General features: G+C 44.1%; 1 protein-coding gene across 2 annotated transcripts in view; it reads right to left on the bottom strand.

Moving 5' to 3' along the window:
• LRRC20 (leucine rich repeat containing 20) overlaps positions 1–24,453 on the bottom strand; it is a 2,045,340-nt gene that overhangs the window by 224,855 nt on the left and 1,796,032 nt on the right. The gene's annotated exons all lie outside the window — the stretch shown is intronic.

The following is a 24,453-nucleotide window of genomic DNA, read 5'->3' as shown; positions in this document are numbered from 1 at the left end:
GAAAATTCATCCCTTTCTCACTCTTCAAAACAACTCTAATCTCTACCAGTCTGCTCATCACATTTGACTATTGCTCAATCCTACTTCTTGGCCTTCCTTTATACTCCTTCCTCTCTCTAAGCGAAGTCCTCACCTTGGCTCCCTGTACTCTCTACAACCTACCTGGATCCTCCCCAACTTATACCTACAGACAACATAGTCCTTCTCCTAGACTACAAAGCTATCAATGGTCTTGCTCCTCAGTAGCTGTCTGATTGTATCTCAGATTAATCACCATTTGGTTCCCCCCACTCCTCATCTGTACTCAAACACACTGTGCCAGGACTCCTGCCATGTGCCTTCCATTCTTTCGCTGTGCTTGCACACTCCACTGTAGCCCTCTGCACATCACAATCAAAGCCAGACCAACTGTGCATCTCTTCAAAGCTCGGCTTATGTTTAATTTGCTTGCTAATAAAGGATCTCTCCCAGCCCTCTTCCCCATCCTCCCTACATTACCCAGCACTCACTCCAGTGACGCTTAATAAAGTAGTTTTATATATTTATATAGAACTTCTCTTCTGTTTGAAACACTTGCCATCGTGGGTTAATGTTACCTTTTGTAAGTCACTTGTTTGTTTTGTTTTGTCCCTGCTCTATGTCCCACAATTTTTCATCCTCATAACCAGGCTCATCACTTGTTCTCATCTTTGTGCTTTTGTGCAGTGGTCTTCAGGCAAATGCGTATACCATGTGTACAAGCTGTGGACCCTACTGACCCAAACTACAGAACTCTAAAGCAACCTGTTGAAATACGTCTGCATTGCTCTCCTACCGTTGGCCAAATGGAGAACCTATCCACCTCACAGTACTTACTATATTGCCAAGATTTCTGTGGTAATGCCAGAGTAACAATGAGGAGAGATCCAGATATACTATTTAAAGGAGAACTATATTTTGGTATTCCCCAAACTTTAGGTTGCGCTTTTTTCATCTTTAATTTAACAATTTCTAAATCAACCTTGTGGGGTGGGGGGGAACATCCAAGTCAACATTAACCTTTTAATGTTGTCTCAGGAGAAAAGGATAGGGTTTGTACACTCCTTGCCCCTTGGGGAAAGGAGTCTGGGAAAAGACTAACCCCCATCTGGCCATTAACCTGACATACAAATTGAAATGTTGCACTATGAGACTTGTTATGTATTAAATCTTGCACGGCTACTCCTGATTAAGAATCCTGTTTGGAGAGGGGAAAGTCCCAAGAGGAGGCACACATCCATTGTCTGGTGACATTTTACTTTGCAGTTAAGTTATTTTATGCTCATGTGCCAACTTCCCATCCCACCCTTTTTCTTTCTTGCCCATAATAAAGAAGATGATCAAACCGAATTTCTTTGACGGGTAGTTTTTTCCCCACCAGTCCCATTTTATTTATTTATTTATTTATTTATTGGTCATTTATATAGCACCTATACACTTAAACAAGCCTTTCAAAGCACTCCAATGCAGGGAGGGTGAGTAATTAAGCAAGACAGAGTTACATTCTTAATAGGCATTGGAACATTCAGAATGGGCAAGTGCTATGCGTTTAGAGGTACAACATAGAACAAGAGGGACACAAAACTGATAACAACATAGGACATAACTAGTGTACGTGCCTGACGGTCGTTTCAACAGTGCAAGAGCTTTACATGGAAGAAGGAGGGAGGAGAGGGGGAGAGTAGGGTAAAGACAAACAAAGAATGAGACTATCGTACGTGCCTGACAGTGCTTCTGATAGCGATAAGCGCATGGGATCTGTAGTATGAGAGGAGTAGGGGGCACACAAAAGATGCAAAATGGAGGGTCCAGAGAAGTTAAACACACCACAATTCTAGAGTCCAATAGAACAATGGGTGTGGGAGCCTCAGGATCTGGAATGCCATATGAGGCAGGGAGAAGAGGGTAGGCTACCACCAGAGACTCGACAGGACGGATAGGAGAGGGATGCTGTGTAACAAGGTGGAACAGGGATCAGGGAAGGGGGACACGGGGCAACAGAGTGAAGGGGGAGAAGACCACCAGCAAGAGGGAGTGGGTGTGGGCAGTATGAAGCACAACCCCTGGCGATCTTACCTTAGACGCCACTGAGGAGGGGATAACGAACGCAGCTCAAGAGGCTGGGATTTTCACAGTTGAAAAAGGCCCCTCGGGTCCTTCCAGGCCCAGACAGGCCAGACAGGGAGAAAGCCATGGCCTTTAGATGAGGCCCTTTGAAGAGGCCAGCGGCCGCATGCTGGCACCGGATCGACGAATGCCTAAGTTGTAGAGGCTGGCCAATCATGCCAGGCCTTCTCCGTTGGCCGGAAGAAAGAAGAAACAGTTGAGCACATAGCCGCGTGGGGCAGCCACTGTTGAAGGTCCCTTGTCAGCATGAGCAGCAATGGTGGGTGCACTTGCGTGTACAGATGGTGGTGGGAGGGAACAGCAGCAGGGAAGAGGGAGAAAGAGGTCATCAGTGATCAACATTTTACATGGACGGTGGTCGCCTGCCTGCGAAGGCCTATGTTGTAAAGGCTGGCCAATCACAGCAGGTCTCCTCCGTGGCCAGAAAGAAATAAGAAACAGTTGGAAGAAACACCTGTAACGCTCACCTGACTCCCACGGGGGCGCTGGCCTGGTTCGCGCTGCTGTGACCTCGTCTAAGGTGATGCGCAGGGTTCGGAAGACGGACTGGACCGGGCCCCAGATCTGGCTTGTCTGACTCGCAGAAGTATCCTTCTGTAGGTGAGAATAGGGGGTTAACTGTCTGCGGGGTAATGCAATCGGCCTCCCATTTACCCCTCTCACCCTCCTCAAAACCCTGCTCTGCTTCCCCGTAGCGTCTCACCTTAGGGTCTGGAAGGACGAGCTCTCCATCCTGCTTCTGATGCAGGGGCGCGTTGGTATCCAGTTACGTCACTGGATTTTCGGATGGGTGAGAACCAAACTTGCTTGGCTTCCAGGTAATTTTTTCTATAAGTGGTTCCCCTTGTGTCCATGCATTAATGTTCTAATGCTAGTGTCTTTTTCCCCATAAGGGCCGGGGTACGGAATGCCGGGGAACAGGCACCGACCCGAGGTGAGCGGTGAAATCCTTGTGGAAATCAGGTAAGTCTTTAATGAGTGTTTTGGTAATGTCTTTTCATTCACTCATTAACGCTGATGTCTTTTTCCCCTTAGGGGCCGGGGTCCGAAAATGCCTGGATGCGGCGCGGACCCGAAATGAAAAGGGAATGACCCAACAGGTAAGTCTTGACATGGAGTTTTAGCTTCCCTTTTCCCTTCTTTCTCTCACCTTTGTTCTTGTCTTTTTCTCCCTAGGCGCGGGGGCGCGACTGCGAATCCGGATGGTCGCTGCTGAACATGGAAGCGCCCTGTAAAGGTGAGTAGAATGCAGCGCTGCAGCGATCGATGCGATGTGCTTTTAAAAATAAATGTCTTCCTTTTCAGGATTGTCGGCGAAATGTCTCTGGGATGCAGATTTAGCAGGTGACGCCTTTTCCTTCTTCTGTTCTCTTGTTCCCTTCCTTTGCAGGTGATTCAGGATGCTGGCAGGTGTGGCAGAAGTCAGGTTGCAGGAGCAGACACGGTGAGCGTCCAGCTGCTAGATGCAGAACAACGCGAAGCACGTGTGGCTGATCGGGTGTGGTTTAAATAGCCTTGGAAGAAGTTCCTAGAATGTGTGCTTCCTCCAATCAGGTATGTATCCTTTCCCGACCACGCCCGGGTGGTAAATGAGTCCACAGGTAAAGTAGTTCCTTTCAGGCCTCAAGGAGGCCGGGGTTCTGCAGCATGGTCTGCATCAGGTAAGTGCACCCAAACACTTTCATAATGAGCCTGGCGCCTATGGCGCCAGGACTGATGTTTTCTATGAGCCTGGCGCCATAGGCGCCAGGACGGTGTCCAAAGGGCCCCTATAAGGGGTTGCTGGGACCTTCCCCGGGGACTTGATATCCGCTTTCGGGGACGCAGGGCCTGAGCCGGCTCCCCTGGAGCGGGCATCATGACACACCAGTCCCATTACAGCAGGCAGTGGCTTACTCCCATCCGAATATAAACCTTCCGACTTATGAAGGCTCCCTGTAAATAAGCGATGGATGGAAAGCTGAATACCAATCACTGGAAATACCTTTCAATGGCTTGCTTTCCACCTGTTCTATTATAGAAAGAGAAGAACTATATGTAAATCAGTGTTTGTTTGACCAAACCATGCCTGGGGTTGTTTGGGGTGTGTGCAGAAGGAATATTACTGAGCACATTGGGATGAACCACCTAGCAGTTTGGCCATGGCTGAGTTGAGATACGGATGGATTTGTTTTTAGTTTTTCTCTTTCTGTATTTGCCAAGCAGGCTAGGGAACAATGGCAATGAAAGCTTCACACAGCAATTCCCAGTAATTTTTGATTGCTGCCTTAGTGACATAGGTATGCCCAACTGTGGTACGCAGCTCAATCAGCCTAAGGCAGGCCCAGCTCCGGCAGGGGGGCCAGGCCACCCCCAAGGCCACTCCCTGGCCCCCCCTAGAAAGGAGGCCTTCAATGTGGGACCCAAGGGAGTGTGGAATTTGGGGTGTAGGGGGGCATTTAGAGTGGTGGAAATGGAAAGTAATTGGTGGGGGATCCCACAAGGGCCGGATGGGGGCAGTGGTTTGGGGGGACGGTGCCTGAGGAGGCAGGGTTTAGGGGAGCGTAGTTAGCAGTTGACCTCCGATCAAAGGAAATAATAGTTTTAAACAGCGCTATTACTTTCATGCTGCTTCTTTTCTAAACTATATATCAATTCCACTTTAAACCACTTCCATGGCACTGGTGATGAGTTACTTCACTATGCGGAAAAATAGTTTTGACCAGTGTTGCTGAGTAAATATTCTTTAAAATGCAGTTTTCACCCCATTTTTTTTTAAACTTCCCCTTCGGTACTATTCAAACAGGGTGATTTCTGTTGCTATAAGCAAGGTTTTCTTTTACTTGAACCACACCCGGCACAGCTCCTGCAGCTGCCCTCTGAAAGCAGTTGGGTGGCTGCTTCATGTGTGATAATTTCAATGTTAATAGGGGTATTTATTTATTCATGCAATGTTTGTCGGATACCTGCATATTTATTTATGCAATGTTTGTCGGATACAGATATTTTACAAACATTACAGAAATAAATAATCTGGGTCCATGTATCCGACAAACATTGCATAAATAAATAAATGAACCGGGTTGTGGCTGAGGACTGTAACTCCCTCTTGCGACCCCTTGCACAGGGTCACCAGAGGAAGTTATAGTTTGCTCACGGGCACTTCCTTTCCCCCCCCCAGCGCTGGCTCTGGCCGGATCCGGAGATCCAGCTACACATCTGGTGCCATCTCAATCGCCAGCACTTGGCATTTCACTCGAAGGGCCTGATTCACAGAAGTGTTTTAAAATGGCGCAATCCCATAGGAAAGCGTTCTATGAATCAGGCCCTAAATGTGCAGCAGGAACCTCTGAGAGATTATCATTCTGAAAGGCTGCACTGCAGGAGGCCCAGCCAAGATTTGTTTGCTTGCCCTGGACAATGATCTATGCCTTACAGACATGAAAGCACAAACAACCAGGAAGATGAAGGGCCATTAAACACCACTGAAGAAGCACACTTACTCAAGCATACTCAATCCCACTTACTTAAGCAGGCCTACAACTATTTTCTCAAACCTAAAATCACAAAGTTGGTTTCTGTCATTTAAAGCATGTCTATTTTGTTGTGGGAATATAGCATTTTTTCACATCATGCTTTATTAAATATGTAACTATATCAAACAATAAATTACACATGGGGGGTCATTATGAGTTGGGCGGTAAGGGATTACCGGCACGGAGACCGGTGCCGGTAATCCCCTACCACCCAATTCCAAGGTCCCTTAGCGGGAACCGTAAGGGAAGTGTGGTCGAACCACACGTCCTTTACGGGTCCCGCTAAGGGACCAGGGTGCTAATAACAGGCTTGCTAGACGCGAGCCTGTTATCAGCACCCTTACCATTCCTATTGAGCCCTATGGGGGCTCAAATGGGAATGGGGAATGGTTTGTTCAATGGGGATTTACCGGTCCATCCGGGGCGGAATGGACTGGACAATGGACTTGAACAAGACCAGATTCGGTCATGGTATGGGAGGCAGCCATGGTGCTAATAGGCTACCGCCTATCTCGTAATGACCCCCATGATGTTGCTTTCACACAGATGTCTACAGAAGGTGCATCAATCAACTGGTGTCCTTTACAAATTACATTGAAATTATATATTCTGCTGCAATAACAACTTAAGTATAAGTGAAAAAATAAGGTTGGTAGTAACAAAAATGTAATACTGGAGCGGAGAGGAGTAAAATCAAAAAGTGAAAAAAACAATGGGGGCCCTGGGAGTCCCTCTGTCGGACATTAGTCCCAGTTACGAGAGACTTACCCGGAGTCATTAGCTCACTATCTTTCACAGATGAGAAATATCTAAAACATATCAGACTTTGTCCTGCCCTAGGGCAGTCCAGCACTGAAATACTAAGCAATTCTCCTCTGAACCAGAGTACCAACAGCAACCCCAGACACGTGTTTTGGTCTAGTTGGACCTCATCAGTAGGGTGGAGCTGTGTCTCTCTAAGAATAGTGAGCAAGGGGTCCACGTCTGGATTCCCATAGTAACTTAGAGTGAGACCCAAAGTTACTGAATATGCAAAAAACAAGGGGGGACCTGGGAGTACCTCTGCCGGACATTAGTCCCGGTTATGATAGACTTACCCAGAGTCTTTAGCTCACTATCCTTCACAAAGGAGAAATATCTAAAACATATCAGTCTTTGTCCTGCCCTAGGGCAATCCAGCACCGAAATGCTAAGCAATTCCCCTCTGAACAAGAGTACCAGCAGCAGCCCCAGGCGTGGACCCTTTTCTCACTATTCTTAGAGAGGCACAGCTCCACCATACTGATGAGGTCCAACCAGACCGAAACACTTGTCTGGGGTTGATGTTGGTACTCTTATCAGATTTTTTTAAAATTCTCATTAACTTTGTAGGCTATCATTCAGGATGGGGAAAATAAAGCTACAATCATTGTGGATCATTTTCCAAGTCAAGCGAAGTGGAAAAAGTTGCGCTAAAAGCATTTATCACAACTTTTTGTTCACTGCAGGAATTTGGATGGTGTGGCAGGCGAAGTTGGAAAGCAGATTGAATTTAACAAGTTTGCCTGCTCTTAAAGGTCCCTTTGCCGAATCCGATTGGTTTTCCACCAGAATGTATTTATATGTTGCTGCAAAACCAATGGATTCCTATGGAATCCGCCTGACTTTTTTACACTGGTAAAAGCAGGCAGATTCCAAAAGAAAACATTGTGGATGGCTCCAACAATTAACAATTTTGGGAGGTATTTACACTTTTCCAGACACAGAGGAAAAGTGAAGATCAAAGGCGATATTTACCAGTGTTTTATGCTTTACTTTACCAGTACTTGGTGGAAACAATTACAATTGCATGGAGGTGTACTTTTGCCAAAAACTGAAAACAGGAGTGGTGCAATTTAGGATTGCAAACAAAATTACTCCCTTACTCTTTTTCATCAACACGTTTCTACAATGAATACCTTGTCAGGTTGGTTTATTATGTGACTTTTTAAAGCAATTGTATCAAATTGAGTATTATTTTAGATATTCAAAACCAAATTTCAACACATATTTGTACCAACTTGAGCTTGGAGGATGCATAGTCAACTATCTAAATTTCAATCAAGTTTCAAATTCTGACTTTCCCGCTTAACTAAAGTGTGTAACCTGGGCAATAATGTAATCATTCAGTTCACAGTATAGGCTATTTCAAAAAAGCCTCACTCGCGGTTTAATAGATGAGCAGCGCGTGAGGACCTGCCAAGAACACACATGCACCATTCTTTGAAAATATCAGGCCACATATATTGAACAAAATTGTGAAATTGAATAGCAAATCAAAGTAAACATCAAACAAAACGCCATCATGGACAATTGCATATTTTCTAATCAGCATGTAAACAGTATGTACTAGACATTGATGTACAGGGGGGTGGCAGGGAGGAAGCACCTCTCCTCCCTGCCAAGCCCAACCGGGAGCGATACCAGGCAGCTGGAAACCCCTTAACCTGCACTGTCTGCCTATTGATCCCACTCCCCCAACCCTAAACACTCTCTCCTACATGCTACCACTCTCTCGTGCACTCAACTCAATTAAAGTGTTCTTCAAAAATGTAACATAAAAATAAAATGTTTTTCTTCGAAATGTCATTTTGTAAGAAACAAGATGTCCTATTCCTTGCTTCAGTATTCTGGAGAGGGGGGACTTTCTTTTACAACTAGATGGCGGGACAAAAAGCACCTCCTTCTGGGCCTGCTCGGAGTAGCCACAGTGTTTAGGATGGCATTGTTGGGCACGCACCAACTGAAATGGAACAAAGACTGGGGGCCTCGCTGCCCAGTCCTTGCAGAGGAAGAGGCAGCATCACCCTTGATTCTTCGCAGCCATGCCAAGAAAGACATGGGGGGCTCATTAAGAGTCTGGCGATAACCGTGCTGGTACTACCAGCAGGTTGCCGCCAGACCCTTAATGATTTACCAGCGCCAGACTTGCCGGAAAGACTGGGGTATTACAACCCGGGCGTTCCGGAAAGTCAGGCGCCGGTAAATTGTAAGTCCCCATTCCCATGGAGTCCTGTGAGACTCCATGGGAATGGGGACCAGGGAAGCACCGGCACCGTTGTTAACAGTGTTGATGCTTCCGTGACGGTCTGCCTACCGTGGCCGATGTGTCCGGCAGGGTCTGCCCTGTCAGACACAGCGGCTCTGGCAGGCAGACTCGTAGTTTGCCAGTCCGGAAACAACAGTGCTGGTAAGCTTACCGGCACCATTATTTCCAGACCGGCAAACTTGTAATGATGACCATGGTGTGGATTTTTGGGGTAGGTGGGATTGGAGGTAAATGGGAATGGTGGTCACGGGGACCTGACCTGATGGAAGGTGATTGGATGTGCAAGATGAAGGAGAAGTGGATATAATAGAAACGGGAGGAGCAGATGACAAGTGAAGATAGGTAGATTGATGTTGCAACACTATTTTCCTAGTTTCTCTTTTGCTCTGTGCTGTTTTTATAGAGTGGTACACATTTATTTTTGTCCGGATCTGGGAAGACATTTTCTTCTGGATCACGGATATGGGAAATCTGGATTAATACCAGCCCTTTCTTTAGAGTACTCAAACGCCCACACAGAATAGAAATTGGGCCCCCCTGATCACAAACCTGGCCCACCCAGATGAACATTCCTGGAGTCGGGCCTGGCCTAAGGTCCCAATTTTCACATCATTTGCTGAGGCGAAGTAGCGATGAAGCATGTATGAGATTGCTTGTGGTCCTGTGCAGAAGGGATGCAGACTAGCAGTTTGGCTTGAACACCCTCTTTGGAAGATGGATGGACTCTGTTTTTTATTTTTTTTCCCTTCTGCAAGTACACATTTAGATGACATAGAAAAATGGATTAAATAGCTACCAGGCCCAATCGTGAGCGGTTATGAATGTTTCAAAACTTGTACTTTGTCACTAGACTCGATGGATAGAGCAAATAAAGGTAGCACACGCTCAAGCCTGCCAATGGCAGATCAGTCCAGGCACGTAATGGAACCACAGACAGAAGTTATTTCACTTCAGTATAGTTCTCTGCAAACCATCCTTACAGGAGAGCTCTAAAAAGACAGTGATTTTTACAGCATTCACCCTGAAGTTAAAGGAGCCCCCAAACAAAAAGGTAAATGAGTATGCGCCTCGATGCCTGTGCGTTTTTGTGCGTTTTACAAATGCAAAAATAAATAAATACATATGCATATCAACACAAAGGCCAGCAAGTTCACATGTTCAAGTGTGGAAAGCCATACATCTCACAAACACACTTCACAGAGACACAGGAGTGCCCAGGACACAAAGAGCTTCAAAACCAGATACCCTGATGTGATGCATGTCAGGCATGGTTATTTTCGGTATGTCAATGTTCATGCCGAAGGATAATTGATAGCAAGTGCCACTGCCACCAATAACGTCTTCCTTCACTTATTGAGCAATGCATTCTAGGACAGGCTGAGAAAATAGATGTTCGATGGAGAACACTACGCCTTTGGCCCCTCTCTGCATCCCAATTCGTCTTCATTACATGTGCATTGATCAGATTGATAGCAGTATAATACCCATAAGCAACAACGAATGAAAGGAAAAAAAAAGGCGTTCAAATTGGGAGTTCAAATAGGCATTCACGCTGAATTTAAAATAAACATATATGAATCACAATTCATGTAGATGTTAAAGTCATTATTGTGAGCCAAGCATGTCGGAAAAAGGATGTTGCATATAATCCAGCGTGAAACGTCCTTTTCTGGAATTCATGGACCGCGAAAAGCAGAGAGGGGCGGGGGTGGTGGAGGACTGTCACACAAAGGAATCCATTTGATAATGCACTGGGAGAAGTTAACGTTAATGTTAAAGGACATTTATACTGCGCACCAACACCACCGGAGTGGTCTCCTGGTGCTCTGGCGGATCTGAAAGCTAAGAGGGTGGAATGGATTAGTAAGGCATAGCGGGAATAGGTAGAGCAAGATTTGTGATGTCCTGTTGACAGCTTCAGTTCGGATTACACCGTTCGGTGTGATTTACGAATCGGTAGACTCCCATGTGCTGTTGTGCAGGGCTATGTGAGGTTTGTTTTGTTATTGCAGTGTAGTGAGGTTTTTATTATTTTATTTGTTTATTGTGTTTGTTTATGGTTAATTAAACCTTTAAAACACATTTAGAAAGAAACTTTTAAAATGAAACACATTTAAATAAACACATCAAGTCAATACAATAAGAGAAAAGAAAAACAATATCTTAGTTATTACATCAAAAAATAAAATTGCAGATTCAAAAATCATGTTTATAAAAGCATTCCATTCACACAAAAAAATAACAGTAAGGAGTCGCACTTTATAGCTTACTATATTCATCCAGAATACCTTATATAAACTAAGTTTGGTAGGTTTTGTCCTGCACAGGCCTGAGTTCCAATAATCTTTCTTCCACTACACACCAGACGTGGTATAAAGCAAAGTTCACCAATGTGCAATTACCCGCAAAAAAAGATTCCCACATTTGATCAGATTGGTAGTTCGAAATCGAGTATTTCAAATTTAAATATACTCTATTGTATACCGTTTTTAATGTAGCACAGTTTGCTAGGAGATGTGTTAGAGGTCTTAATTTCTAGCCCACATAATCTACAGAGACGTTGTTCATATTCAATTTTGGACCAGGCACCAATTCTGGATAGCATGGGCAGCAGCTCCAATCTTAGTACTACCAATCTCCTAACTTTATAATCAAAGTGATTTATTGGGTAGAGGCAAGGTGTGTCCTTGGCAAACAACTGAGAGCTATAAAACCAACAGGCTCTACATTATTTCAGTCTAGGAATACTTAATTCACGATCCCATATGTAGGCACAATCTTTCAATTTCTTCTCATTCTCCTTAATGATTCTGGCATCAGAGATGCTGAATCCAATTTTAGCAAAGAACGATCTTACATCCATTAACATTTCACCAGATCCTTACAGGGTGAATTTTCCAAGAGTATATTTTTTAAATTATAATACATAAACTCAGAACGATTACATTTATCTAAAATTCTTATATAAAAAATACTGATGGCTATACTTCTTTGCGTGGACAATGATATAAGCCCAAGCTCTCGATAATTAGCCTTCATTGGAGCACTCTTTGGAAAACCTAGAACATTCATCCAAATTCTGGACTTTAATTTTTTAGCCAGGTCACTTCTCTGTTTGTAAGCATTTCAAGGCCATAACATATACATGGGATTAAGCAAGTTTTATACAGCTTTAAGAATCCTTCAATTGAAAATTCCCCTTTATATGTCATAAAACTTTTAATAGCTCCATATCTTCTCTCTATTTTTAGCATTATATATTCTTGGATTTGAAACGAGCACAGCTTATCAGAAAAAAAGAGCCCCAGATAGACATATGAGTGGACAACTTCAATTGTCTCTAATCCCATTGTCCACTTCCAATTATGTCCACCCTTCTTTTTTTGTCATTTTATCTCCATGGTTTTGGTTTTTTGATAGTTGATTAGCAGCTTATTCTTCCCTGAATAACCAACTAGGGCACCAATATTCCTTTGTAAACCTATGAGAGTCTTGTCCAATAGCCAGGTGTCGTCCGCATAGCCAAGCCAAGACATTTTAGCCTTGTCTATTTTAGGTGGAAAAGTATGTGCACTCTCTAATGCCTGACCCATATCTGACATGTATATATTGTACAATGTCAGGGCCAGGGGGCATCCTTGTTTCAATCCATAGTTGGTATTGATGTAATCACTTAATGCACCCTCCTGATTTAGTCTTATTTGAACCTACGTATTAGCATACAGTTCTCTAATAAAATATAGTAACATTGGATTAATGTTCCATTGTTTCAATTTCCACCAAAGCAGATCCCTATCCACTGTGTCAAATGTCGCCTTATAATCTACGAAGCACATGTACAGTGAGCCTTCCACTTCATTCCAGCATTTACGCATTAGGTACCTCAGAGCCCATAAATTGGAAGCGGCACAGACTCCCTGTCTGAAGTCTGTCTGTTGGTAGGCAGCAAGTTATTTTTCTTTATCCATCTGTTCAATTCCACCAACAGTAGTTAGCAAACATTTTGGAACACACCTCGGTCATGGCTAATAATCTATAGTTAGCCGGGTTATTTCTTACACCTTTTTTAAATATGGGAATCATGATTAATGCTATGCAGCTGGTAGGTATTATGCCCATTTCTTTTATGGTTAGAAATAGATTCCCAAGGGTTTGGGCCCAATAATCAGGATCGCTTTTATAGATTAAATTCAGTATCCCATCAGGGCCAGGCGCCCTAGAATTCTTCAGCTTGGATATAATCCCATGGATATCCGCAATATCCCCATACATCTGTACAAACATGAAATTCTAGCCAAGTAAAAGCCTCCATTTTCGTATAGCACAGTTGCTCCATATAGGAAACCCAAGATTGTTCAGGGATACAGTCAATACCCTTTTTTCCAATTTCCTGCACGTTAGCATGTGTTTGAAATGCATTCCAGAATCGCCTTGTATCCCAATCCCTTATTAGATTGAATATTTGGAAACAATTTCTCGCAGATATAGAAGCATTATCTCTCCGTACAAAATGTCTATACTTTGTTTGAGGTTGGCAATCTTTTTCGATGCATCACTATCCAAGCTTTCCCGTTTGATTTTTTGTATCTCCCTATATGTGTTTCTTTTGCAGTTGACACTATTTTATCAAATGAACTTTTGATAAATGTTTTTTTGGCGTGCTGTACAATTTGTTTAGCCACCACAGATAGATATTCAAATTCTTCAGATCTATCAATGCCCCTTGGAAAGAGTATATCCAGCAAGTTTTTGAAACACAGAAGTGTATCTATTCATATTTTGTGGCGACCAAACTACTTTGTTGCCTCCTGAATTAATCCTAGTTTGCCCAACAGTGACTTTTGGACAGGTAGACCTGAATATCAATTACGTTTCTTTCACTACATGATCACTAACATCATTCATATTCAATGTCAGCTCTCCTAACAGAAGGAACATTGAGCTTGGAAACAGTATGTAATCAATCCATGATGAGTTTCTACCCATCGACCATGTATATTGGAGTGAATTGGCTCTTGACTGTTTACAAACAATTGGTATAAAGCATTCATAACAATGAAAGATGACCACAGATCCTGAGGTATACTATCCTCCACTTTATAGTGGATAATCATGGCCTACTGATTGTTTTTGAGCAGATGATGTTTTTATACCCACAAGCAAAATATTTCCTCATTGGTAGTTGAGGTCCCCCAGTATCAAAAATAACTTTGTTATTCGCTTCCTTCCAACACTCCATATTGTTATACTGGGTAGCTTCCGATCATCTCGATTTCTTATACCTTGGTGCATAAAGGAATTCACCTACCTGGATCAACACCACCGTCAGAGAAGAGTGTAGAATCCCTCTGGTCACCCAAGAATGTTTCTCCACGTGGACCTGGAGCTTCCAGGGAAACCCTCTGGGGGAAAAAACCCTGTAGCTGCAGAAGGCTGGAATGTAGTTGTCTATGTTGTCTAGTAGCTGAAGAGTAGTCTGTAGAGCTCTAAATGTAGCATGTACCTCATATCTGCCACCTCCTGCTCTGTGAAGGGAAGATGTCTGATCAGAACTGCTGTCTCTAACTGGGTAAAGTAGAAGTGATCGGATTCTGTCTTAAGATGATACTGAAGGCGTCTGAATTGCATACACAGGGAAGGTTCTGGCGAGGATCTTCGAGTCTGAGATGGGCGTTACTGTGAATGTAGTAAACTCTAGGGAATCAGGAGGATGAGACATGAGAAAAGGATAGGGAATAGCAGTACAAAGGATATAAGAGAGCGAGCAGAGCTTCTCTAACTGATTCCGTATCTTCAACTTGAGAGGGAGAGTAACTCCTGACGGCCGTGTTACTCCACTCGCAGGATTCCGGGTTCATGGAACGCAGGGGCCTGGTTGCCTTGACAACCCGACAGCATTCACTGAGAGCACCGTAAATGCTGGCGCAGAGACAAGGTAAGGGTAGATTAGATTACAGAACAATACAATAAAGTTTCTCATAACTATGCGTGACTGCTAAGATTACATTTTCTGAGGATTGTAATATGAGTACTAGGGTCTTTTCCGAGCGATCGCAGAAGACTGGCTTGACAGAAACGGGATCGTTGTATACAGATCAGAGAGGAACAAGGAAAGGATATCAAGAGCAAAATATAATTAGAGCACAGTAGGTACAGATTCCGAATTTACAGAGCGTAGCTAGGGAAAGAGTAGCAACGCGACGCTACTCTGGACCTGTGGAATGATATTGGTTCCTTGGAAACAGGGGCGAAGCTAGCTACGAAGAGGCTCCTCTGGCTGGAAACTGGAATGCTGCCTCTTCTCCATACCGCCATGTTGGGTGAACACAGGGAAATCAACCCAATCCCTTTCCAATGTTGCCATAGAGACAATCTATTGCCATGGGACATAACATATATACATTATCGGGTGGATTATACATATTTACGATTAATATACTAAGTTCTTTGTAACTTTAACTTATGCAGTCCCAGCTAGTATATTATATCGATCTGGGGCAACCTCATGTTTTTTAAGTTTTAGATGGTTCTTTGCACCCAAGTCTAAGCCCCCAAATGGTCTACCTCTTTCATTCCTTCTTGCCCCTTTGTGAAGAATGCTATACCCATCCAATCCAAACTCTTTCATAAGGCAGGATTCTTGTAGAGCGAACATGTCAGAATTAAGAATGTAATTGAGGACTTCCTGTTTATATAAGAATGAATGATGACCTCAAGTGTTCCAAGACAGGAAGGCCAATTTATGGCTGTAAAAGGTTATTTGATGACAATCTACTGCCTCGCAGCTCATGTCTGAATCCCCTCTCATACCCTTATAGACATTAGTGGAGGAAAATATAGTTAGTTCTGCCACAATCCGCTTAATCAGACTGTCCGTCTCCCTCCTTGTTTCTCTTTTTCTTATCCATCCCTACCTCCTTCCTCATTCCAGGTGGAATAATTTTATCGAAGGCATTTCCCAATTCCGCAAATTCAGCTTTATAGGTCATTATCAGTTCCACTAAAATTGGTGAACCCAATTGTACAATGGCCCAGTTAGATTCATAAAATGAAGCAGGGATTTGCAGTAACTGGCTATCTTTACTCCAGGTGATCCCCTGTTCTGGTCTCTGGTGAATTAATTCTAGTGCATTTGCTCTATTCAGACTATAAACTGAATCATATATGTCAGTGATCTTAATAGTAACTGTATTTCAATCTGGACATGCCAAAAATAAATGTAGGTCTATTTCATTTTTCTTTGTTATTCTAGCCACAGGGTCCGGGACTTTATAGTCCTCGACTTTCATTATGCAGTACTCAGAGTCACCAGGAATCTCTGTATTCTCCCAATAAAACGGCTTATCTATATGTGTGTCACTTTGTTCAAGTGTAACTTTGTTTTTTTCCTGCTGTTGCAGCCAGCTTATTAGTTAGCCAGGCCTCTATACCCTTTGTTTTTTACATTCCGTTCCAACCTTCTTTTTAGCACCATCTTGTGAGTGTTTATTACTCAACTCTCTAGTCCAGACCAGCCTAAATATCTTTCCTGTCTCAATACATTACATTCTCTTAGCTGTTATCTCCGACAGGGCTCTTGAGTTTCTATGCCCTCACTTCGTCTTCAGAAGATTGTTCAGCTGTTTCTTCTTTTGTTTGCATTTCCTATGTTTTGGTATCTTCATGAACTGGCTCAGGAGGAGAAAAGTCATTCCTAGATCCCCGCTCTCCAAGATATTACCTCTCGTCATCATGCACTGTGAGTATGGAGTCATCCGCATTTACTGATCTCTCCAGGGATCCTTCTCTAGCTCCCTATGTTGGCAGATCTTTTTGCATATTATTGCAACTAGTTCGCAATGGCATGTTGTGCTGTTATTATTGCTGTCATGCATCTACAAGCAAAGTTAAGACTGCCTTTATTAGTTTTTGTTCATTAAGTAGATTGCTACATACTGTACATAAAGCTTTACACATTTTTAGATGTTCTGGCTCATAACCAATGTTATCCTCAGAGGAATCTGAAGATGAATGAATTATGGCTCACTGGATAGGAGGCATGGGCTGTCTCTGGAACTCTAGCAAGGTCAGGAGTTCTCTCGATGTTGGTTTGCAGGATATCCATTTGACTAGATTTCCCAGCTACTTCCGGTTTGGGATCCACTTGTACTTCACTCGTCTTGTCCTTCAAATTTAAACACATATTTAAGAGGGAGTTATTGTCAAGGGGATCCATCTCGAATGACTCGTCAATCCCCAAAGGGGTGTGGCAGTTGGTTATTGTCCCCTATTTTACATTTTATTTTCAAGAAAGTAGGAATTATTTCCAGTCCCTTTGTCGATTTTCCCCTCTTATCCCAGACTGCTTCTATAACACCAATCTCAGCTGCCTTAGACAGTGTTTTTGTCATGTCCACGCGTACAATCATTCCACGACCGTACGTGTATAGCCCTTTAAAAACGCTGCAACCAGGTGCCTGGAAGTTGGCATGGCAACGCTGGCATCCCGTCCTTCCTTCTTCCCGGTACCGTGAACGTCGAGTAAAACATAACGTTGTTACATGATTCGTATTTAAGCACCTCCCACTTGTTGTCCGGTGCTTCTGATTTGTAATTAGTGGCATTACGGAAAATTGCTTGAGTATTCTTGTTTCCCTTGTTTCCTTGTCCTTGTTACTCCCTTGCTCTTGGACCCTCTGTACCTGTACCCCTCCGCATCGACCCCCACCTTATTAACTATCTTGTGCCTTTGACCCGGACCGTTTACTGGATTTTCGTTTTGGATTGCCCTTTGCTACGTGTCTGCCGGATTCGTATTTATGACCATGGACAGCTAATGGAACTGCTTTGTCACCGCCCCAATTGTTGTGCTACCCTTCACGAACACGGCCGTTCCTGAACAGTGCTTTTCTTCATCTGCTGCTACAATATGGAAAGCTAAGAACTTTTGGGATACCTAGGATCCTGGAATTTTGTTGGAACCGTGACTCTTTCCATTTTGTACACAGACTAGAGACTGCCATAGTGTACTTAGGCATCCTCGTGCCGTCGGGTTAGGGTGTGCTTCTTTTTCCCCTGGAATCCGGACCTGTCTCATCTTGCCTCTCTGCTTGGAACTTCCAAAGACCCTACGTACTTTGATATGGTAAGCCCGTAAGGGGTTCCTTGTTTTGGTGCAACCTCAATAAGCGGAGGGGGCTAAGATATATTGATTAAGGTCAGGATTAAGTCCCACGTTTACACCTCCAGTCTAACTGTATACTCTTGTAGACTATGTTTTTGTTCCGAAAGAGTGGTTGCCCTGCGTATACACTTTGTGATTAACCTCGCACTTCGCTTGTAGGTTCACTGTGTATCCTGCCCTACGCATCTCGTGTTGCCTTGTCGACACCGGCTTCTACGGCATCGATCCTGTGGCAGCGGTCTCCTATTGCGACACCTGGGTCTCATCTGGTATCCTTTCTTTCCTCTGATTTGCTGCTCTGGTTGTCTGATTACAGGACCAGAGGGGTACATCAGGTGGAAGAACTCGTCCACTACACTACGTGGGCAACTCGGATCCTGACACTTTTTGAATTTGTCTTTTTATTACCTTTTTTTCTATATACTTTTTCTACCTTTATCCACAGAGGGGCCTCGGGTGAGTCTACAAGCCGATCTCAATGCACTTCTGAGTTTATAATTCTTATAAATTATAAAAACTGGAGGCATCCTCCTGATCGATGCCGTAGTATATAGAACACAAAGCATATAGTGACAACCAAAAGTTTCTACAAGTTGTACATTGTTTGTTATTAAAAAGTACCTACCTGCTATCAGTTAATAGACTACAAACACAGTTTCATGTCCTAGATAAGATCCACCAGCCCCCAAAGGGAGCTGTACCATATGCAACCAATCTTTACCAACAACCGGAAAACCATAATATTGTTACTTAGTTTCAAGTAAGCTGCGTGGTCAAGGAACATCTTTTTTCCGCTGAAAGCAATTTCTACATATACAGCGAGCACGCCTGAGTTTGCCTCATTATTAACACCGTACCAGCCCCCCATTATGCACCCACCACCACAATGCCAATCAGCTAAACAGCACTCACTGGGCACTCCTTGGTGCGTGCACCCAGTGGGTTTAAATCCTCTTTGGCAGGAGGGTTAAAGTCTGCGACAGGAGAGTCCTAAAAAACTCCATAACATAAAGCACAAAGGTTCACCTAATGAAAAATAAGAGTTGATAAGTGCAAGTAACTCCTTCCTTAACAATCAATGCTCATATACCTGCTTCCGTCGGCAGTTGACAAAGTTCCAAAAGACAGTTTGTTATTCACAACAAACGAGCCAGCGTTTTACACAGCTAAACAGCACTCACTGCGCACTCATTGATGCGCGTGTGCAGGTGTGCGTGCCATAAGTTTAAATCCTCTTTTGGTGGGATGGGGGGCAGGGTTTAAGTCAGACAGCAGAGTCCAAAATAGTCCATAATGTAAAGTACATTGTTTCACCTGCTTCAGTCGGCAAAGTTACAAAAGACAGTGTGTGAATCATGACAAACGAGCCAGCATTTTCCACAGCTAAACAGCCCTCACTTGGCACTCCTTGGTGCGCGCAAAGTGAAGTGCATGCGAATTGCTGTGCCAAGATGAGGTTGCATTTGTTTAGCGTGTGAGAGGTGTATGCAGAAGTTGAGGTTTTGGCAGCTGGGTTAGTGGGGCTTTTTCTTACCTCGTTGCTTCAGACATGTCTTAGGCGTCTTGGCTGTGCTATGCATTGGGGAATTTTGTGGTGTGTCATTCTCTGGGTTGTGCGCATAGTGGTGGATTGTCTCTGCAACTGTATAGCGGTCTTTGGGCAGGAAGGTGTTGAAGGCCTACCCCTTGGTGGAGATGGGTATGATTCAAAGGGTTTGCTCCAAGGTTGTCAAAGGGTGTACCTGCCATTGCTTCCCTGAGTTCCTAGGGCAGGGTCCCCACCTTCTGAGATCTAGGTGCTCTCAGGCCTTCTGGATGTCAGTTATTGGTTAATGCTCCCTCGTCTGCAGCTATGGTGCCTGTCCCTCAGATGATCCCTAACCTAGGGGTTTTGTTAGGAATGGGTCTTTCCTGGGCTCCCTCCCGTCCTGGCTTCTTCCTTCCATGCACGCTTGTTGAGGCGTGTTCTATTTCCAGTGGTGTGTTTGTTTTTTCTAGTCAGTATTTTTCGGAATCTTAGGTGATTCTTTGTATGGCGTATTTTTTTCGTGAGGGTGTTCCAGGTTTGTGTGTGGTTTTGGTTTAAGACAGATGTTGTATGATGTAAGTGTTCTTGTTGATAGGTAGTTTTTTTTTATTTTGGTAGAAGTTCTGCTCCTTGGCCATTGATTGCTCTGTACGTCACGCACATTGTTTTGAACGTGATTCGTTGTTTGACAGGCAGCCAGTGTAGCATTTTAGTCTGAGGAGAAGTTTGGCTGCTGCATTTTGGATACATTGCAGTTTCTTCAGCAGGCGTTCCGGCATTCAGAGGTATAGGCTATTGGCATAGTCTATTCTGGACATGATGAGGACGATGATGGTAAGTGTTTTATAAGTGAAGGAGAGGAATGGTAGGATCCTTTTTACTGTGTGTATGAGGAAGAAGCATTTCTCGATTATTGCATGTACTTGTGGTTCTAGTGTTAGTTCATTAGAACTGGAAGGTTTTTGACTGTTTTGAACAGTATGGGTGCTGTTCCTAGTTGTGTGGCCCATGGTATGTAATGGTTATTTTCCTGGTTTTTGGGTATAACCATGATTTCGATTTGCGTGGGTTGAGCTTGAGGATGTTTATATTCATCCATTCATAGGGTTCTTTTAGACAGTCTTCGAGCATTCTATTCTGTGAAATTAGTTAATTTTGCAACATTAACGTAGGACCATTTACAACTTTATTTTTCACGAGATTTTGGAACACGGTAGGAAAAGTTTTCTCGCAAGTTCAAATTTGTACCAAGTAGGCTCAAAAATAGCAGAAGCCACGCTATAGCACTGTACCTTATGGCTCTGTCATCCTCGAGGGACTTCATTTAGCTCCTCTCACACCACAGAGTTCCAAAATCAATAATCTACCGCACATTTTCCTGGACAAGAGTTGAAATAGTAAATGATGTCCAACTAGAATATTTAGGGGGAGAGGGCTAGCATAGCTCCAGAGTTTTCAACTACTTTTCAGAGTTTCGTATTAGAAAAAAACGTACAATTGTTTGTGAAATTCCCCTGGGGTGTCCAGTCCCCATGGGCATGAGTGAGAGAGCACTCAGTTACTGGAGAATAGATGGTGCGGCAAATGTGATATCACATTATGCAACTTCTGTTGAGCGTTTTAAGACTCGCTGATAAAGAATGGTGTGTGCCATCTTCAACTTCACTGTTTTCATCCCTTATTTCAAAATATATAAAATAGCAGCAAAATGCCTCAAACAACATGTTTAAAATACTGATAAACTCTATAGATGTTGACATTACCATTACGAATGGGGTTTACCCCAAAGTCCCCCCCAAAAAATGACTGAACGCACGTTTAGTGTGCATTTGGCCTGGCAGAAAAGATTGAAGCCCATAACACTGAGCAAGGGGAGCATGGGTTGCGGGGTGTCCCCCGCCCTCCTATGTCTGTATTATGGGCTGCAGGGGTTGCGGGGGTGTCCCTGCATACATTAAATGGCCAGCGGGGGACTAACAAGCAAAATTCCAAAAGCTTGAATTACAAAACGCGATCAAGTGGGCTTCGCAATTTTGTAATTTGAGTTTTTGGGATTCGATTTTACAATGTAGATCCTTACGAATGCTGTCTGTTAGCCAAGTCCCTGTTGTCCCTGATGAATCCCATTAATTATTTCCAGGCTCATTTATTTCCTGCCTCAAACTCTCTAAACAGGGTCTCTCATTTACTACCCCCTGGCCCTTTAAATCAATACAGGCCCCAGGGCAGCAGATCAAGTGTGGGGGTGGGAGGGGCAGTCAGCATTCTGGCTTGATCATTTCAGCAGCTGTGCAGCACACAGCCACAGACAGGTTCCTCTATTCATACCAGTACTGTTGCCTGCTTCAGTGGTGAAAGGGGGAATTGCCTTTCCATCATGGGTCCATATCGTGCCCTCTTTTCCATCCACCTAAGCAAAAACACCCTCACTCTATCTCATCTTCTTCAAACAGGTCCAGCCAACTATCGTGAGTAGCCCCGCTGGTCACAGGGAGCAGCCTCTAATAATATCTCTCTCTCTCTCTCTCTCTCTCTCTCTCTCTCTCTCTATATATATATATATATAGCCGAATGTTTGCATATATACACGGATGTTTTTTGTTCTCATTTGTACGTGAACAAGCTGCGTGCGAGCAGCGAAACGCATTGTACTGTGTTCCTTTAATCTTCGGCTGATGCCTAATAAAACTGGAAATTGAACTGACTTTATGCTGCATCAAACTTGTTTTTTTAATGAAGGAAGTGTTCCATACTGGCGTTCTCTGCACTGCCTGAGTGCTATCCCCCCTGGGAGGAATGGAATCTTTTTCTCCCTCTGCAAATATATATATATATATATATATACTATGGTAATTCAAACTACTCTTGTGGCTATATCCATGCTCTGATGCTCCGGACCTTACACTTGCCTGCTGTCTCATATCCCCTTGCTCTGGCCCAAGCACCCGACTCATGTTTAGTAACGGTGCCAAGTACCAATTACTCTGCCAAAATACTCCTGTGACCCATCTCATCACAACACACACTCCTGAAGCCCACCCCATTAACACAAGCAGCCTCAGTTCCATGAGCAGCTGCAATGCCTAGCCCTCTGCCTACACGGTATGTCGTCACCATTCAGCGAAGCCAGTCACTCAAAATTTCCTGAGGAAGCCTGTCACTCTTGCTCTACAAGTAGCCTGACAAGCGAGGGTTCACCCTCTATGTGCACCCCACAGACGGACCCTATAAGCACACTGCACAGATGCCCCACCCCCACTCATTGGAAAATTGACAGTCTATGGATGAGAACAGTACACCTCATCCCCTCTACCTACGCCCAGACAAGATACTCAAGGTACCTCAGGCTGGCAGACCGCACCTCACATTCCTACATAAGAGATTTGCTGGTCACCCACTGACTTTGAAGGATTGCATCTCCCTGCATCAACACATGCCTTTACACACAGTACCAAACACCATTACTGCCCACCTTACACTCAGTGCACCTACTCAACCTAAGGCTAACTCTAAGGTTCATAGTAACCCTCAACCCATCCCCATGCCTATTAAAGGCGTGCTGATTAATGCCAGATTTATCCTGTCCCATGCACTACGACATCACGACCCGATCACTACTCTCACTGAATCATGGCTACATTGGGCTTCCAGCCCTGCCCTGTCCCTAGCTATCCTGGGTTCATCATCTGGATATCAGACAAACAAGACGCCAGAGCAGGCTGAGTTGCTCTGATCTTCAAAAACTCCCTTACACTCAGACAAAGCTCCTCCAAAATGGAAGGAAACTGATTTGTTATCTGCCAAACTTAACACCTCCCATACCAACTCAGTGCTAATCAATGTAGTCTATCAGCTATCTGGACAGCTGCCAATGTTCGAGGAAGACCTGGATACTCTCAATTCCAATCTGAAACCCACATCCAAAATTATTGTCCTGGGGGACCTCAACCTAGGCCTTAACGACCCCACCGACCACAACGCCACCTCCTTGTCTAATTCCCTCAATGCCATAGGCTTCGTTCACTGACTGAATATCCCCACCCACATAAAAGCCTGCACCCTTGACTGGATAGTGGACCTTAACTGTAGGATAGCTATTAACGCCGTCACCCCCTGCCTCTGGTCTGACCATTATGTTGTAACCTTCTCCATACAACAGCCCTTGCCGACCGCACATGCCAACACCCCCATGCCGCTCAACTGCTCGCAGCTCCTGTAAAATCACCAAAGTAAACATCACCCCTCTGCTGACGGGTCTCCGACCCAGTCATTTCCGCCACCTCTCCAAGAACTCAGTTGCACTTGCAGACCTCTACATAAAGACTCTGGCAACGGCAATTGACACCGTCGCCCTATTAGCACTTCGTAAGTGCAAAGTTGTGACCATTACAACACATGGTTTATTAGTGACCTACAAGAGCTTAGAGCAAAGAAACACCAGGGGAAGCGCCGTGGAATAAATCCCAAACAGATGCCAACAAAGCATTGGTTAAGTTCACCTCTAAGATCTATAAACAAGCCATCACACTGGCCAAAGCCACATCCTACAACAGATTTGTCAATGGATATTCCAACACTAAAGAGCTATTTGCCATTCTTAGGGAATTGGAAACCCCAGCTCCACCTCTCCCGGGTATCACCAAAGATGAAACCTGGTGTGTGAACATCCAAAAGGACCTGCTTGACAAAGTTGCCACCCTACAGCCTACAATTACTGCCAAACAACCGCAGATTAAATACTCCCTAACCTACTCCCATCAACTCATCTCCCCACAAACTTGCCACCTTCCACTTCCACAATATATCAGAAATGGAAGTCACTTCCATACTCAAGAGCCTAAAGCCATCTAGATGTAAAGGTGACACCTGCCCGGCTCCTATAATTAAGGACTGCGCTGAAGCCCTTATCCCTTTTATCACCAGCTTTATCAATGCCTCCTTCTCATCTGGTATAGTTCCCACTTCCCTGAAGGAAGCCTGGGTTCTACCACCGATCAAAACACCTACGCTAGACCCAGCAATTCCTAGCAAATAC

Source organism: Ambystoma mexicanum, chromosome 8 (genome assembly GCF_040938575.1).
Source record: "Ambystoma mexicanum isolate Mex_15411 chromosome 8, UKY_AmexF1_1, whole genome shotgun sequence".
Taxonomy (NCBI): domain Eukaryota; kingdom Metazoa; phylum Chordata; class Amphibia; order Caudata; family Ambystomatidae; genus Ambystoma; species Ambystoma mexicanum.
Note: the sequence above shows the minus strand (reverse complement) of the source record. Positions and strands in the feature narration are given on the sequence as shown.